The sequence below is a fragment of the Lontra canadensis genome, unplaced genomic scaffold, assembly GCF_010015895.1.
Source record: "Lontra canadensis isolate GAN:19392208 unplaced genomic scaffold, GSC_riverotter_1.0 scaffold181, whole genome shotgun sequence".
NCBI classification, from domain to species: Eukaryota; Metazoa; Chordata; class Mammalia; order Carnivora; family Mustelidae; genus Lontra; species Lontra canadensis.
The window spans coordinates 1,568,587-1,584,533 of record NW_022631175.1 but is presented as its reverse complement, the minus strand read 5'-3'; positions in this window follow the sequence as shown (position 1 = coordinate 1,584,533).

Below are 15,947 nucleotides of genomic sequence, written 5' to 3'. Positions count from 1 at the left end.
AGGGAGAGAGCAAAGAGCACCCTGGGGACAGGTGGTGAGCTCCCAGCCCCAGGGATTTGCAGGCTCATCCCATGGGGGCTTGAGCCAGCTTGGGCTCCATTAGACAGGGTGGATTAGGATGGCTGCAGGGATTTGGGCAAAGCTGGCAGAGGGAATGAACAGAAGCCATGTCACCCTTCTCTCTTCCCCCACCACATGCAAGGGCCCTGCCAGTTTTACTCCCAGAGCTGTCTATGCACCTCTCCCTGATGGAGGGTGGGAGCCAGGAGGATGGGACCCAGCTCTGCCTTTACCCATTTTACACCTTCGGAAGAACAGAGCACTTAGCTGGCCCTAGGCCCCAAGCTTGACATTACAAAGGTCCATACAAACTGGGTTTGTAGGTGGATGGGCTGGGCTCATACAGCCCCTCGCAGCCCTCCCCTGCTCAGAATGGATCAGATGAGGCCACCGCCGATGTCACAAAGCACGTTCCAGAATCCCACAGGCCCCTGAATGCAAGACAGACCATCAGCAACTGGGGCAGAGCCCTCACAGTGGTGCAGAGGGAGGCGAGAGGGTCTGTGACCAGGCTGCTAGAGGTGGAAGGAAGGGAAGTGGGTGGGCCCCAGGCGTGGGGCAGGACTGGCTCTGAGGGCGAGGAAGAGGAAGGGGTCATGGCTGGAGCACCTGGCGGGGGGCGGAGCATGCCTTGAGAACGTTGGGACCAGGACCAGGGCAGAGCAGGTCCATGGAGGGCAGAAATCAAGAGTTCAGTTTGGGACACAGGAAAGCGAAGAATCTCATTCAATTGGTTGGATCCATGAGTCTGGAATTAAGGGAAGAGGCCAGGGTGGGAGATAAGGCTGGGATGGTATCAGCAAATGTGGTGTTTAAAGCCAGGGATGGATGACCTCACCTGGGCAGAGGATGTGGACGGAGGGTGAGGACAGAGCCCCAGCCCACCACCCGCCCCCAGCAGTAGGAGATAAAATAGAAGAGAGGAGGCTGGAAGGGAGCGGCCAAGGAGGTGAGGAGGGATGGGAGAGTGAGTGGCAGAGAGGCCAAGAAACAGGGATTTGTGAAGAAAGAAAAATTCATTATAATTAATTCAGCCTCGTGCAGTGGCAAAGGGGTTCTTATTCACCTTAAACAGATGACACAGCCTAACCAGAGAGGTACAGTGACTCCCCCAAGTCCACACAGCACAGGAGACTAGGGGCTGCTCACATAACCCATCGTAAAATAACTCAACAACTTTTACTTCTGAGTCCGTAATTTCAGTTCCAGCGAGTTCAACTGACAAGACTAAATGAAACTTAAGGCTCGGGCTGCTGATCTCAGTATGTTTTCATATTTCTAACCGCAAAGCTGGAAGGTTAAATATATCTATATTTTTAGACTAGCCTTCTTACTGAACCACCAGATGATTTTTATTGGAAAATTCATTTAAAACTCTATGTTCTCGGGGCACCTGAGTGGTTCAGTGGGTTGGACCTCTGCCTTCGGCTTGGGTCGTGATCTTGGGGTCCTGGGATCAAGCCCCTTGTCGGGCTCTCTGCTCAGCAGGGAGCCTGCTTGCTTCTCTCTCTGCCTACTTGTGATCTCTGTCTGTCAAATAAATAAATAAACTTAAAAAAATAAAAACAACAACTCTATGTTCTCAGGGTTCACTTAATAGTTAGCTTCAAAGCTGTTGATCCCTGGATTGGGTCCACCTTCTCATTGGTTGAAAGAGAGTGGGGAACATGGTTTGTGAGCAAAATGGCATGGTCTTTGGCACGAGGTTGTTGAAACACCCAGTTGCACCCAAGGACATTCCCCTGAGCCCTTTCTGAATGTTCTGTCTGGAAAAATGTGAGGCACGTGTGCCTTCAGAAGCCTCCCATTCTGCTGTTGTCCTACCAGGCCTGCCCATGCCCCTATGGCATCTGACCCTCTCACAAATCCTTCTACACAAATGTTCATGGCAGCATTATTCGGAATAGACAAAAGTTAGAAACAATCCAAGTGTCCATCAGTGGACGACTGAATGAAACAATTAAGATAGGTTCATGCAATGGAATATAATTTGGTTGCAAAAGGAATAAAATACTGACACAGGCTACAATGTGGATAAACTTCAAAGACATTATGCTACATGAAAGAAGTTAGCCCCCAAAGGGGACATATTACATAAATGCATTTATGTGAAATATCCAAGATTGGTTAAATTCAGGGAGACAGCAGATTTCTGGTCACCACATCTGGATGCAGGGAAGGATTGGGGAGTAACTGCTTAAGGGACCAAGAGTTTTCTTTGGGGCTGAGTCAGATGTTTTGACACAATGTAGGGGTGGAGGTTGTCCAACACTGTGAATGACCTGTGACTATCATCAATGGAAAATAACCCAATCCAGACAAGATTTCAGACCCTTGAAGGTCACCAGATTAAGAGCAACTTGCTGAGGGGAAAAGGAATATAAAATGGGAGTGGAAGAAGGTAATTATAAATACCAACTATGACCACGTGACCAGTTATGCAAATAAGGATTGTGATTATCATGATTTCATTTTTTTGTGATATGAACATGTTTATATGCTTTGTTTTCTTTCTTATTCCCTTATCATATAATAGAAGATTTGTTGACTTTATATCATAATATTTAAGTTTTTTTATATCACTGTATTGAAATTATGAACACCGGGGAGAAGAGTGAACATCACTTAAGAACTTCACCTCCTCTCCTGGGGGAGAGGTTAGCACATTTTTGGTCATACTCCGGTTAGTTGTCATGTTAGGTGGAAGTATGATCTTATTACCTTCATTTGAAGAGTAAGTATGGTTTAAGGAAACCCAAATGGGTGTTGACAAGGGGTGGATTTGTGATGGTTAATTTTATATGTCACATGGCTGGGTCAAACATTATTTTGGATGTTTCTGTAAGGGTATTTTCTGGATGAGATTCAAACTGGTGGACTTTCAGTAAAGCACATTCTCCTCAATAACATGGGTGGCCCTGATCCCATCAACTAAAGGCTTGAATAGAACAAAAGACTGGTCTCACCCAAGCAAGAGGGAATTCTACAGCAGATGACTTTCAAACTTCGTCTTGAGTCTCCTGACCGACTCTACAGATTTTGGACCTGCCAATCTGTGTAACTGCGTGAGCCATTCCTTAAAGTAAATCTTACTCAATCTCTCTCCAAACACCACCCTCCCACCCCGATTTCTGGTTTTTGTGAAGACCCTGACTAATACAATATGTTTTCAATTTTCTGGGGCATATGCCTAAGAGTAGAAGTGTTGGATCATATAATTCAATGTTTAACTTTTTAAGGAATTATAAAAATGTTTTCCGCTGTGGCTGAGCCATTTCACATTCCTACCCACGATGCATAGGGATTTCCACTTCTCCACATCTTCACCAACACTTGTTATTTTCCGTATTTTTGATATTTTCCTAGTGTATGTGAAGTGATACTGTGATTTTCATTTGCATTTCCCTAGCAACTTTTCATGAGCTTTTTGTTTGTTGAGCTTCTTTAGAGAAATGGCTATTTAAATACTTTGGCCCTTCTGTATTAGGTTTTTTCAATCTTTTTGTGGTTGCAAGAGTCGTAAGAGTTCTTGATATATTCTGGATACCACACCCTTATTAGAGATATGATTTGCAAATATTTTGTTCCATTCACTAGGTTGTCTTTCACTTTCTTGACAGGGTCCTTTGATACACAAAAGTTTTCAATCTTGATAAAACCCAAATAATATCTATGTTTTATTGCTCATGTTTTTGGTGTCCTAAGAATCCATTGCCCCATTTGAAACAGGAAGATTTATACCTAGGTTTTATTGTAAGACTTTGATCGTTTTAGTTCTCACGTTTTGGACTTTGATCCATGTGGAGTGAATTTTTGTATATGATGTATGGGTAGGGGTCCAAGTGCATCCCTTTGCATGTGGATATCCAGTTGGATGCACAGACATCCTCTGTGGTAGGTCATATGTAGGCAGAGCCCTGAACCTGAATGAAGGGTGTGATGGAGCAATGTTGCCATCTCCCAGGCAGAGGGAAAAGTCATCGGTGACTCTGGATATAGTCAGGTGGCACAAATGAATCAAGGAATGTGTCCAGGTGTTTCTGCAGTAGCAGAGCGTATGTATTCCTGAAAATTTTTGTGTCACATAAAAATGCTTACAAAAGATAACTGGAGATATTGTGGGAAGAATGGGATTAGAATAGACCATTCAGACCATAAACAGATTTAGAACCAGAACACTAACAAAAACCACCCCCCCCCTTTTTTTTTAAGATTTTATTTGTCAGGGAGAGAGAGAAAGCACAGCAGGGGGAGAGACAGGCAGAGGGAGAAGCAGGCTCCCACTGAGCAAGGCACCCAATGTGGGCCTTGATCCCAGGACCCTGGGATCACGACTCAAGAAGGCAGATGCTTAACCAATTGAGCCACCCAGGCGTCCTTTTTAAAAAAAGTATTTATTCATTTGAGAGAGAGAATGAGCGGCGTGGAGTGGCAGAGAGAAAGAAAGAGAGAAACAGACCAGAGAGCCCGATGCACAGTTTGATCCCAGGACCCAGAGATCGTGACCTGAGCTGAGGGCAGATGCTTAACTGACTGAGCCACCCATGTGCCCCCAAAACCACAATCCTAATAAAAACTAACTGCATAGTTAAAAAGATGTTATAAGATATTAGATACATAAGTACATATACATGAGACAGAGAGAGAGGGCGCTTCACTTAACAATGGTGAAAGGAGGGGCGCCTGGGTGGCTCAGTGGGTTAAGCCTCTGCCTTCAGTTCGGGTCACGATCTCAAGGTCCTGGGATCGAGTCCCGCATTGGGCTCTCTGCTGGGCAGAGAGCCTGCTTCCTCCTCTCTCTCTCTCTGCTTGCCTCTCTGCCTACTTGTGATCTCATTCTGTCAAATAAATAAAAAATCTTAAAACAAAACAAAAAAACAATGGTGAAAGGACTTTGGAAAAGGAATGTGACGGAGAGTTTGTTGTCACTGAGTTAGGAAGACCACACAGAAGCGTTTCAGATTGAAAGTAGGAAGCCACACTGAGCTACGAGAGACAGTGGTGTCAGGAACAGTTCTGTTGTCCCCAGTTGGACTGCTCTCAGCTGTGCTGGCTTGCCTGCATTCAGATCCTCTTGTCTGAAGTATAAATATGTTCTGGGGGAAAATCTCATACAAACCAAGAAAGCTTCCACGTAACACGGCATTAATCCCAAATATAGAAGCATTATCGCAGTACAACACACTTCTTCACAAAAAAATTTTCAGAGTAGAAAAAAAGAAAATATTTTATCGTTCATTTTATGAAGCCTAAACACAGCTAGAACAAGAAAAAAGATCGTCAGCCAAACAAAGGAGTGTAGAGAAAAAAATCCTAGTCAAAACATTTGCTAACCCGAAATACTTAAAAACCTCATAAGCAAGTCTGGTTTGCCCCAGAAAGCAGATTAATGACTTAAAATTTATTAATGTAATTCACTGCATTAACAGATTAGAGGAGGCAAAAAATGATTATCTAAATGGATGCAGAGAAAGCATTTGATAACATCTAATATTCATTCACGATTTTAAAAACTTAGTAATCTTGGGAATCTTCTTTAGCCTCATGAAGTTAGCTATCAAAAGCCTACAGAGGGGCGCCTGGGTGGCTCAGTGGGTTAAGCCGCTGCCTTCGGCTCGGGTCATGATCTTGGAGTCCTGGGATCAAGCCCCGCGTGGGGCTCTCTGCTCAGCAGGGAGCCTGCTTCCTCCTGTCTCTCTGCCTGCCTCTCTGCTTGCTTGTGATCTCTCTGTCAAATAAATAAATAAAATCTTAAAAAAAAAAAAAAGCCTACAGAAAATATTATACTTGGTGATGAAGTCATCTCAGGTATTTATTTCCTTTAAACTCAGAACGAGAAACCATTCCAATTATCAGTCCCTCTTCGGGGGCACTCGTCAGTGCAAGAAAAAAAATAAGCATGACTTATTATATATATATATAATATATATTATATATTATATAAGCATGACATATTATTATATGCTGGGTGGGTGAATTAAAGATAAACACTCTCATCATTTGCAGATGTGGTTAACTACTGTATTCAGTGTCCCCCAGAGAAACAGAAGATAGATAGACAGACAGACCCACATGGAGTTTCAGTCTGAGGCCTCAGAACCAGGAGAGCCCATGGTGTATGTTCTGGACAGAAGACCGGGAGGCCTGAGATCCAGAAAGAGCAGATGTTTCAGTTTGAGTCCAACTGCAGAAGAAGACCAGTATCCCAGCTCAAAGAGGGGAGGGTAGGCTTTTTTGTCCTGTCTAGGCCTTCCGTTGATGGGATGAAGACCGCTTACGTTAAGGATAGCAATCTGCTTTATTCAGCCTACCAACTCAAATGTGAATCTCCCCTGCAAACACTTACACAGACACACCAAGAATTACATCTGGTCAGATGTTTGGGCACCCTGGGCCCTTGTCAAGTTGACATCAATTAATCATCACCAGGTCACCTCTTATCTATTTGGCACCCATAACCATCTCCTTAAGCCATACTTAAGCTCTATATGAAGGTAATAAGAAGGTCATACTTCACGTGATACTACTATCCTGTATACAACCAAAACCTCACTAACCCCTTCCCCAGAGGAGGAGGGGATGTTTTTTGAGTGATGTTTATGCTTCTCCTTGACATCCTGTAACATAAATACTGTAAGCCATCATTGGTTCTGGCGGGACTGGACAGTTGTACTCTTCCATTTACCTTAATCACAGGACTTGGTGATACGACAGACATCCAAAGGGGTCCCCTGTGTCCACTGTGGTGTGGCTGTCTACTTTCCCCTCAGTGGTACTCCAGATCAGCCACCTAGGCCAGCACGGTAACTCCCTTCTTCACCTGTCAATTCGGAGGCAGGAGGAGTCCAAAGTGGCCATGTGAACCTCCAGTTCGGGGTAATTACTGCTGTGTCTCCAGGTGGAAGCATTCTGCCCCCTGGAACTCAAGACCACTGGGCCAGCAGAACATGAGGTTATGGGAACCAGAAGCGAACATTTTGCTGGTGCGGCTCTAGGAGTAATACTGAGTGGGGCCTCTATTTCTACCCCTTGGTTCCTGGGTCCTTTAATTCTGGCTACGGGGGCAACAGCGATCGGTTAGAGTAATACTAGGTCACCCACCGACCTCAAGAAAATTTCCATGCAACGAGGTACAATGTAAAATACCATGCAATCTCTGAGCCCATGGCACGTCCCTCTGAGGGGTCAGTTTGGCTTCAAGAGACCCAAAGGCTTAGTCAGAGAAATGGGATCCTTAAAATTCTAGAGTTCCGGATGCCCCCTTCCACCACACCTGCTTAAGAACTATGCTCCCAGAAGCTCTAAAGATCTGTGGAAATGGCCACAATTTGATTAAAGAAAGCTTAGAATTTTGTGTTCCAAGAACTTGGCTTGGTAACTGTCAGAGTGGGGGACCCCCCCAAAATGTGGCTGGACAGAAATGCGGGTTGCACCCCACAGAAATGTGGGGTGAACTCAGTTTGTGGCTAAGGGTCCCACCAAGCTGCTGCCAGCCCTCAGGGAAGATTACAACAGCTGTTCCGAGGCGTGTTCCAATCAGAGAAGATCAATGAGGAGATGCACTTGAAAGCAAGGGTTCCCAAATCAACAGACCAGAATGGGATAACTATTTTAATTGGCATGCAGAAGCCTCCACAGGGCTTCAAAATTCCTGAGCAGATTCATTGGCAGATTTGTTACAAAAGGCTAAGGAAAACTGAAGACTTAAGAGGTACCTAAAACAAAAGACCGGAAGCCTGACATCCTCCTCCTGCTCCCCTCCACCCTCCTTTCTTTGAATACTCAGCTCTTCTAATTCTTGGTCTGAATTGCCTCTATGAGACTGTAAACAAAAGTCCACCCCATTAGTGGCCTAATGGACATCCTCACGTCTATCCCCAAAGGAGGGCCCCTGTGCGGGTCCCTCTCAGAGCTGATAGGACCCGGAGATTTTCTGAGCCCAGGAAAAAAAATTAACATTAATGAAATACCTTGCCAACTTCTGGTAAATAGCAGAGTTGCATCGTCTTCTTCTTTTTTTTTTTTTTTAATTTTTTAAGAATTTATTTATTTATTTGACAGACAGAGATCACAAGTAGGCAGAGTGGCAGGCAGAGAGAGAGAGGAGGAAGCAGGCTCCCCACTGGGCAGAGAGCCCGATGTGGGACTTGATCCCAGGACCCCGAGATCATGACCTGAGCCAAAGGCAGAGGCTTAACCCAGTGAGCCACCCAGGCACCCCTGCACTGTCTTCTTTAAAGCCTATTCGGAGCCTGCAGATGGGGTTCTGGGGAAACTGGTGGAAGTGAGCTAGAATGAGACTTTGGACCAGAATCCCCTCTCCTGCATGGATCTCTATCAGGGAGACACAAATCATATTTCATATTGTCCTTTACCTTTCCAAATCCAGGGCACTGGTTATCGATTTTGATGATATCCCTTGCACCCTCCCTCCCAGGGCCATGGGGCTGTTTAATGCTGCCCGAAACATTTACGGTTTGGCCACGATGAAACCTGGCAAGGTATTTAAAAGGATTTAATAACTCTATGATCAGAAGTTTGGCCAAACTGAAAGCTGACATTCAGAGCCTAAGAGAAAATATTTTAGGCCATCCCGTGCCCCAAGCAAATAGAAGATAATGCTGGGTGGGTGATTCAGCTTCGGACGTCATTAGTGTAAGGGCCTACTTAGCCAGAGTGAGCCATTTTGTTGTTTATGCAGTAAACTTAGATTGAACCTGCCCCTTCCCCCAAGAGGAAAGTGCTTAGAAAGAGAATTGGTGAAATACTGCCAAACAGCCCCCGGTGTATCGGAGCCCAGATTCAAGGACGTGTTCGGCCAGGTGGAGACGTCCAATCAAGTAAAAGCGCACGTAATACCCGCCAGGGAGTGTGAGCCCCCGCCTTTTGGGCACCAAAGGCGCCAATTCTAGCCAAGGTCATAGGCTGAACTAGATGACTATCATGGGGTAGAATGTAATTCAATTGGCCACCTGTGTGTGGCCAGGCTCCACCACATGGCCTTTACTCTATAAAAGTTACTCTGTGAGACTGGGAGGGGTCGCCTCTTTGCAAGAGACGGCCCTGGCCGGTCAGTTTGATTCTCGATGCTTGGCGAGAAATAAAGCTTTGCTTGACCTTCACTTTGTATCAGTCTCGTCCTTTTGTCTATGGATCCTTTCAGTGGGGGCTCGTCCCGGGATAAAATGGTGAGGACTGAACCAGCATCAGAAAGCCTCCGGAGATAAGATCTCAAGACCCCTTGAGATCCTATCTGTTTGTCTGTCTGTCTGTCTGCGGAGCTCCAGGGTAATAAAGCCCACCAGGGAGAAGCTGGACGCAGCATAGCTCCCAGGGCTAGAGTGGATGCGGGGACGCCTCATCCCTCGGGTGAGGGGGGGATTGCCAGGGGGTACTGGCCCTCCCAGGCAATCAGGGGACCGAGAAAATCCCCAACATTGGGTGCATCTAGGGGACTGAAAAAATCCCCACCAGCGAGTGCATCCAGGGGACCGGGAAAATCCCCACCAACGAGCGTGCCGAGGGGACCGCAACCATTGGGTTTATGGATGCACGTAGGGAACCGAGAAAATTCCCCGCTGGGTCAACGGATGCTCATAGGGAACTGAGAAAATTCCCTACAGCGGCAGGTTAAAGGCCGCTGGGTCTGGTTGTAGGGGGCCGGGTAACCCCTGTAGGGGCTGGAAAAACCCCCACCCGCGGCAGGCTCTGGATGAGGGCCGCTGAGTTTGCAGTTGTCTTTGTCTTGTCTTTTTGTTGTCTGTTGTTTGTTGTGTTTGAAGGAATGGGGCAAGCAGAGTAAGGGGACTCTGATTTTCATCTCTCCGTTCCTCCTCATAAATGTGGGGCTTCTCCCAAACTCATTTCGTGTGTTAATGGCTATAACTGGGGCCAACTGGGGTTGATCTAACTCGAGACAGAGACTTTAAGGAATATTCCCAAGCAGCTGCCGAAACTTCCTTTGTTTCAGGAAAGTTCCTTGCCCTTTCTGGCCCGATGTGGACTGCCTAGCCCCCTCCCCCTTGCTGGCGGGAAAGCATGATGTCTGCTCCTCTGTTGGAGTTGATAAGCTCTAAAACTGGGAATCCTTTCTATGCCTCCTGGTGGCACTTTGTTTCTTCTGTCTTCCCCTTCTCGTGTTTCTGCACCAACGTGCATGCAGCCTGCATGACTAGCCTCTAGATCATGCACCGTGGCTCCTTCTCTCTTCACTGTCAAGGAGCAGGAAGAGCAGCCCCTGTACCTAACACCCCCCACTCCAGATCCTCCCACCCATGTCTCAGGTAAACGTTCAAAGTGGAGTGGGTCCAGGTGGAACGTAAATCAGCATTTGATCTAAGTTAAGTTTGTTGGTTTAATTAAGATAGACATGTCTTTTAAGTTAGCAGTAAATGTGAAACTTCAGAGTTTACTTAAGATCAGATAAGCTCTCGTTATTTCTGTTAAAATCTGTTGAAATCTATTAGCAAAGAAATGACTAAACTGATGGTTAATTGTCTGTCTCAAAGTTTTAATGGGTAATTGCTAAGATAGCTTTCAAAGTCTTTGGTAACCTGAAAGTTTAAAGTTTTGCTTGGATGACAAATGGAATTAAATTATGGACATCTAGGTCTTAACCAAACAGGATAAAATGCTAGAGCGCTGGTTGCTGGAACTAGGTTTGTGCTTTTGAAATCTGCTGGTAAACATGTTTTGTGCTTAACTGATTCATAAATTTGCAGTCTGAAGAATTCTGTTGTAACAGTTCACAATTAGTTAATAACTGATTAAGGTGTTTCTAAGAGTACAAAATTCTGCTAAGTGTAACTAAGACTGATGAAAATAAAAGAAGCAACTCTGTGGAAAAGTATAAGATATGTAAGTAAGATTTAAAAAATGGGAGTATATTTAGTTAAAAGTTAAGGTAATTTTGTCCTAAATGAGATGGTGGTTTGAAAGGAAATGGCTTTGGACAAAACCTGAATACAAAGAAAAGTTGTAGAAGGTTTATGAAGGGAAATCTTCAGAAAAGAAATTTTAGGTATGGTCAGGACAGACTAAAAAGGAAAGAAAAACAGCCTCCAAGGTGATTTAGCACTCTCCTGACATGCCTCCACATAGATTATACTTCCAAGTGAAAGGGCCATTTGGCCTTGAGAGATTAAGAAAGCAGCCCAACCTCGAGGGACTGCGAAAACACCCTGTTACCATCCTCCATTGCCTGTAACCATAGAAACTCACTCTTATTTGTAAAGAGTGAAAGGGGAGACTGATCACCTCCCATTAGCCAGGGATACCCGAAAAGGGGAGGGTGTCCAACCTGTTTGAATCTGAAGAGTGCCTGACTGTGAATGTGTCTGTATGGCTCCACCGCTGGGCTACGGAGTCTGAGTGGGCTGCACCCTGAGTCTCGCGGGGCGTCAGATGGCATAACGGTCATCTACTCCACGGAGTAGCCTGGTCAGGGGGTTTATATGGACAGACCTTAGCTAAGACGCTCCTAAGTTCCTGCGAGGGACTTGAGCAGGACAGCATCTGAAAGATCCCCCTCCCTTTGTTTGTGATGTCATTCACAATGGGAGGGAAACCCAGAAAACTCCTATCTTAAGACTGCACGCTTAAAAATAAAAAAGGGAAAAACACTGGTATAGAAAAGCTGGTTTTCTCTCTGTTTAAAAGGGCAAAGTTTTCGTAGGTTAATTGATCTGTTAAAAAGTGTAAATGGTTTTCTCTTTGCCTGCCCAGAAAATTCAGTTCCTATGTTTTGTTTTGTCAGGTGTTTAACATCCCTAATTATATTTAGGCATATGTGTTAAAACTTTCTAAGGTTTTAGCAATTGTTGACAAGATTTAAACCAATGATAAACCTTGGGTTACATTTGGGTAAATGCTGTAACTATTCTAGAGATTCTATGCATTTCCTAAAGTTTTAATGTTTTGATAAGGTCATCACCTGGTAATTTAACCATATCTATTCTGAGTTTTTGTCATTTGTAATTGTTTTAATTCCCTTGTAAGATAAATTCTGCCTTAAAGGAACTTCATATGGGAGACTTTCAGGACAAATACAGGTCTTTGATATATTAAAATCCTGGAACGGAAACGGGTAAGAATTTCCAGAAATAAAAGCTGCATTCAAACTAAACCAGAATTAGCAACATGGAAAGTAACATGGGACTAAATGAACTGAAAGATTATAGTGTTGTGTCTCTTAATGTTTTGTCTTATTTTAAACATTGCTGGTTCTCTAATGTTTGCTCTTCCAGACTAGGGATACTTTTTCTTAAGTTATCTGTAACTTACAGAGAGGTAAAAGTATTGATTTGTAAACAAATCAAGGCATTCAACTTTTCTTTCTATCTGAACCCTCTGAAAATCAGAAGGTCTCAGTAAGCTTTCTTCCATGGCAATCAGTCATTTGCATAAGTTCAATAAGAATCTGTTTTCCTTGTAACAGGACACGATTGGAGACTGGTTATTTTACCAAGGCTTTGACTGGGATATCCTATTTGAAATGACTCAGATATGACTAAACAGTTTAAAGGAACTAAGGTTGACTTTATGAAACCTGGAGCCGTAAAGCCCTTTGGAACTGTTGGCCTGATACCTTGCTTACAGAGTTCCCAGCAGCCTCACCAGGTGAGTAAAGAATGTCACTCCCTGGCAGGGGCAGGACCTCAGGAAGAGGAATTCGCCCAAGTTGACAGGTTTTACAGGCATGTCTGATGGCAAGTATGTGGCTTGGCTTCTGGCCTGGAGAGGCTACTAAAACTTCAACCTAGAGATTCCTTATAAGAAGTTCCAGCAAAGCAGATTCTAAAAGGTCTATATGATCACACTCACTGTTCTTGCTGAGCTTATGTAAATAATTAGGCCAAGTTTGTTAAAACTGGACTTGTTTTTCAAGTAAATTAGTCCTAATTTGGCTATCTCTGGAAATGAGGGTTATTTTAGAGAGAAAAATTGTGTTTTAATAACACACCTTTGTGCATATTAAATTCTAGATTTGGTTGTCTTTAAATGTTTGTTTACCTAAGCTAGACAACTTGAGGCAAACTTCAGAGGAAGACTTAAAATATTTATAAAAATGGGTTAAACTAGACTATGAAGGGGACTGGGCTAAGACTAGGAAGAAATTAGTAAGCCAAATACATCAGGGCACGTATTTGGGGACACGCAAGCTTAAGGAGCTTATGGGCAAGCAGTTTCAGGTTTTTAAATTATGGCGTATGATTCAGGATATGGTTGATAGATGTGCTCAATGTCAGGCGGTAAATGCGAAAAGAGCTAAAATAAAAAGAGGAAAAAGAGATAGAGGTTTGGGTTACCTCTTGCGATCAGGTCAGACAATGACCCTGCATCTGTGAGTTCAGTCTCACAGGTATTGACCATAGCTATAGGCACTAATTGGAAACTACATTGTGCCTACTGGCCCCAGAGTTCGGGCAAGTAGAGAGAATAAACTGGACTCTTAAAGAGATCTTGACAAAGCTAATTCTGGAGACTGGTGGTGGATGGGTGGCTCTCCTTCCTTTCGCCCTCCTCACGGCGTGATGTACACCCTATTTAAACAAGGTGACCCCATTTGAAATAATGTTTGGGAAACACCCCCACCCGCTTTGCCCTCGGCTACAAGAGGTTGCCCTAGCAAAAATGATTGGTCAGTCTGTACTCCAGTCACTGCAGGCATTACAGCCTGTCTAGCCCACACAGGGATCCGAACTGCCCACACGGAGACAGAGACGGAACTGGAACCACATCCTTACCAACCTGGGGACTTGGTTTGAATATGTCACCACCAAGTGGGAAACTTGGAGCCTCGCTGGACCTTTACTGTCATCCTGATCACCCCCATGGCAATAAAAGTAGAAGGCATCCGGGCCTGGATTCATGCGGATCACGTCAAACGAGCCAAGGACGAGGACGCCCCCCAGAGATGGAAGATGCTGCCAATGGACCCTGCGGATCGTGGACTAAAGCTAAGACTCAAAAGACTATGACTTCATTGTTGATCCTATTGTTACCTGTTTTTTGTAAGAGCTTCTAAGTCACCTCATAAGACAGAAAAGCATAGGTAGGAAATTAAACGGAATTAGGAGAAGTGGAAAAGCTTATACAAAGCGGTGAATGGCTAACTCATCAGCCAACTTATGTAACCTTATGCCAATTGGCACCCACTAACCCCTGTTTAGATGACTTATAACCCCTTACAACAGAAAAACATAGAACTGGCTAAAAAGTCAAGGATTTGACTCATCTCCAAAGAAAAGGGGGGAATGTAAGGGCCTACTTAGCCAGAGTGACCCATTTTGTTGATTATGCAGTAAACTTAGACTGAACCTGCCACTTCCCTCAAGAGGAAACAGAATTGGTGAAATACGGCCAAACAGCCCCCGATAACGGAGCACAGATTCAAGGACGTGTCCGGCCAGATGGAAACGTCCAATCAAGTAAAAGCGCACGTATTACCCGCCAGGGAGTGTGAGCCCCCTGCCTTTTGGGCACCAGACAAAGGTGCCAATTCTAGCCAAGGTCATAGGCTGAACTAGATGACTATTATGGGGTAGAATGTAACTCACTTGGCCACCTGTGTGTGGCCAGGTTCCACCACATGGCCTTTACTCTATAAAAGTTAGTCTGTGAGGCTGGGAGGGGTCGCCTCTTTGCAAGAGACGGCCCTGGCCGGTCAGTTTGATTCTCGATGCTTGGTGTGAAATAAAGCTTTGCTTGACCTTCACTTTGTATCAGTCTCGTCCTTTTGTCTATGGACCCTTTCAATTAGGTCATTCTTTGGGGAGAGGAAAGCAACTGTCTTTATCTCACACATCCTTGCAAAGCTCTTGAGGGAGTTCAAAGTTCACTTGTTCCTTTTTACCTATCCCCAAACCTCCCCGATTTCTCTTAAAAGGTTTGTAACTTGCGTTCTCTCCCGTGCCTTTGGGAGGCAAAGGTTGAAGCACAAACTTCGGGAAGGTCATGCTTACCACAAGAAAAATAAATGGGGGAAAACTCATTTGAAACGGCTTTAGCCCTCCGAGCAGGTGGCTTTAACTTACTCCATCTGCCAGAAAAACGGAGATCCAATTCTTTTCGAACTAAAACGGAAGCTATAAACTCTCTTTATTCCATCTGCATGTTTATGTGTGTCTCTGTATGTGAGTTGTGGACGTGTAGTATTTTCTAGCTCCAGATGGTATTACTAAAGTTAGTTAAACGTCAGACTTCTATCTTCTTCTTCACTTCACTTCTATCAAGTTCATAAAAATTCTCAAAAATATAATAGAGACTAACCCAAGGGAATTTCAGGTTCATGTGATCTGGGAAAAAGATGTGGCATTAAAGCCAGTTTAAGTTTGTTGGTTTATTCACTCAACATCCACCATAAAACTCATATTCCACCTGAGTTCACTAACCAAGTAGGTTAACGCTATTGCTTACAAGATATGTTAGCCAGAAAAATAGCTTGGGGGTAATGGCTAACCTTGTCTAATGTTTAATGAGGTTTATGTAGGTGCTCCAAACACAATTGTTGAAAACAAGCGATCTAAATAGATGTAAGCGGGGTGCCTGAGTGGTTCAGTGGGTTAAGCCTCTGTCTTCAGCTCAGGTCATGATCCCAGAGTCCTGGGATCGAGTCCCGCATCGGGCCTCTGCTCCGCAGGGAGCCTTCTTCCTCCTCCTCTCTCTGCCTACTTGTGATCTCTCTCTGTCAAATAAATAAGTAAAATCTTTTAATAAATAAATAAATAAATAAGTAAATAGATGTAAGTGGCCTGACAGGTTTTAGAACTTCTTAGTTTCTCTGAAAATTTCGGTCATCTAAAACCTTGAAGTTTTGCTAAGTTATATTAAGTGATGAAATCATTAAATAGATTACTTCCAAATAAGATACTCTGTATTTGTTAGAT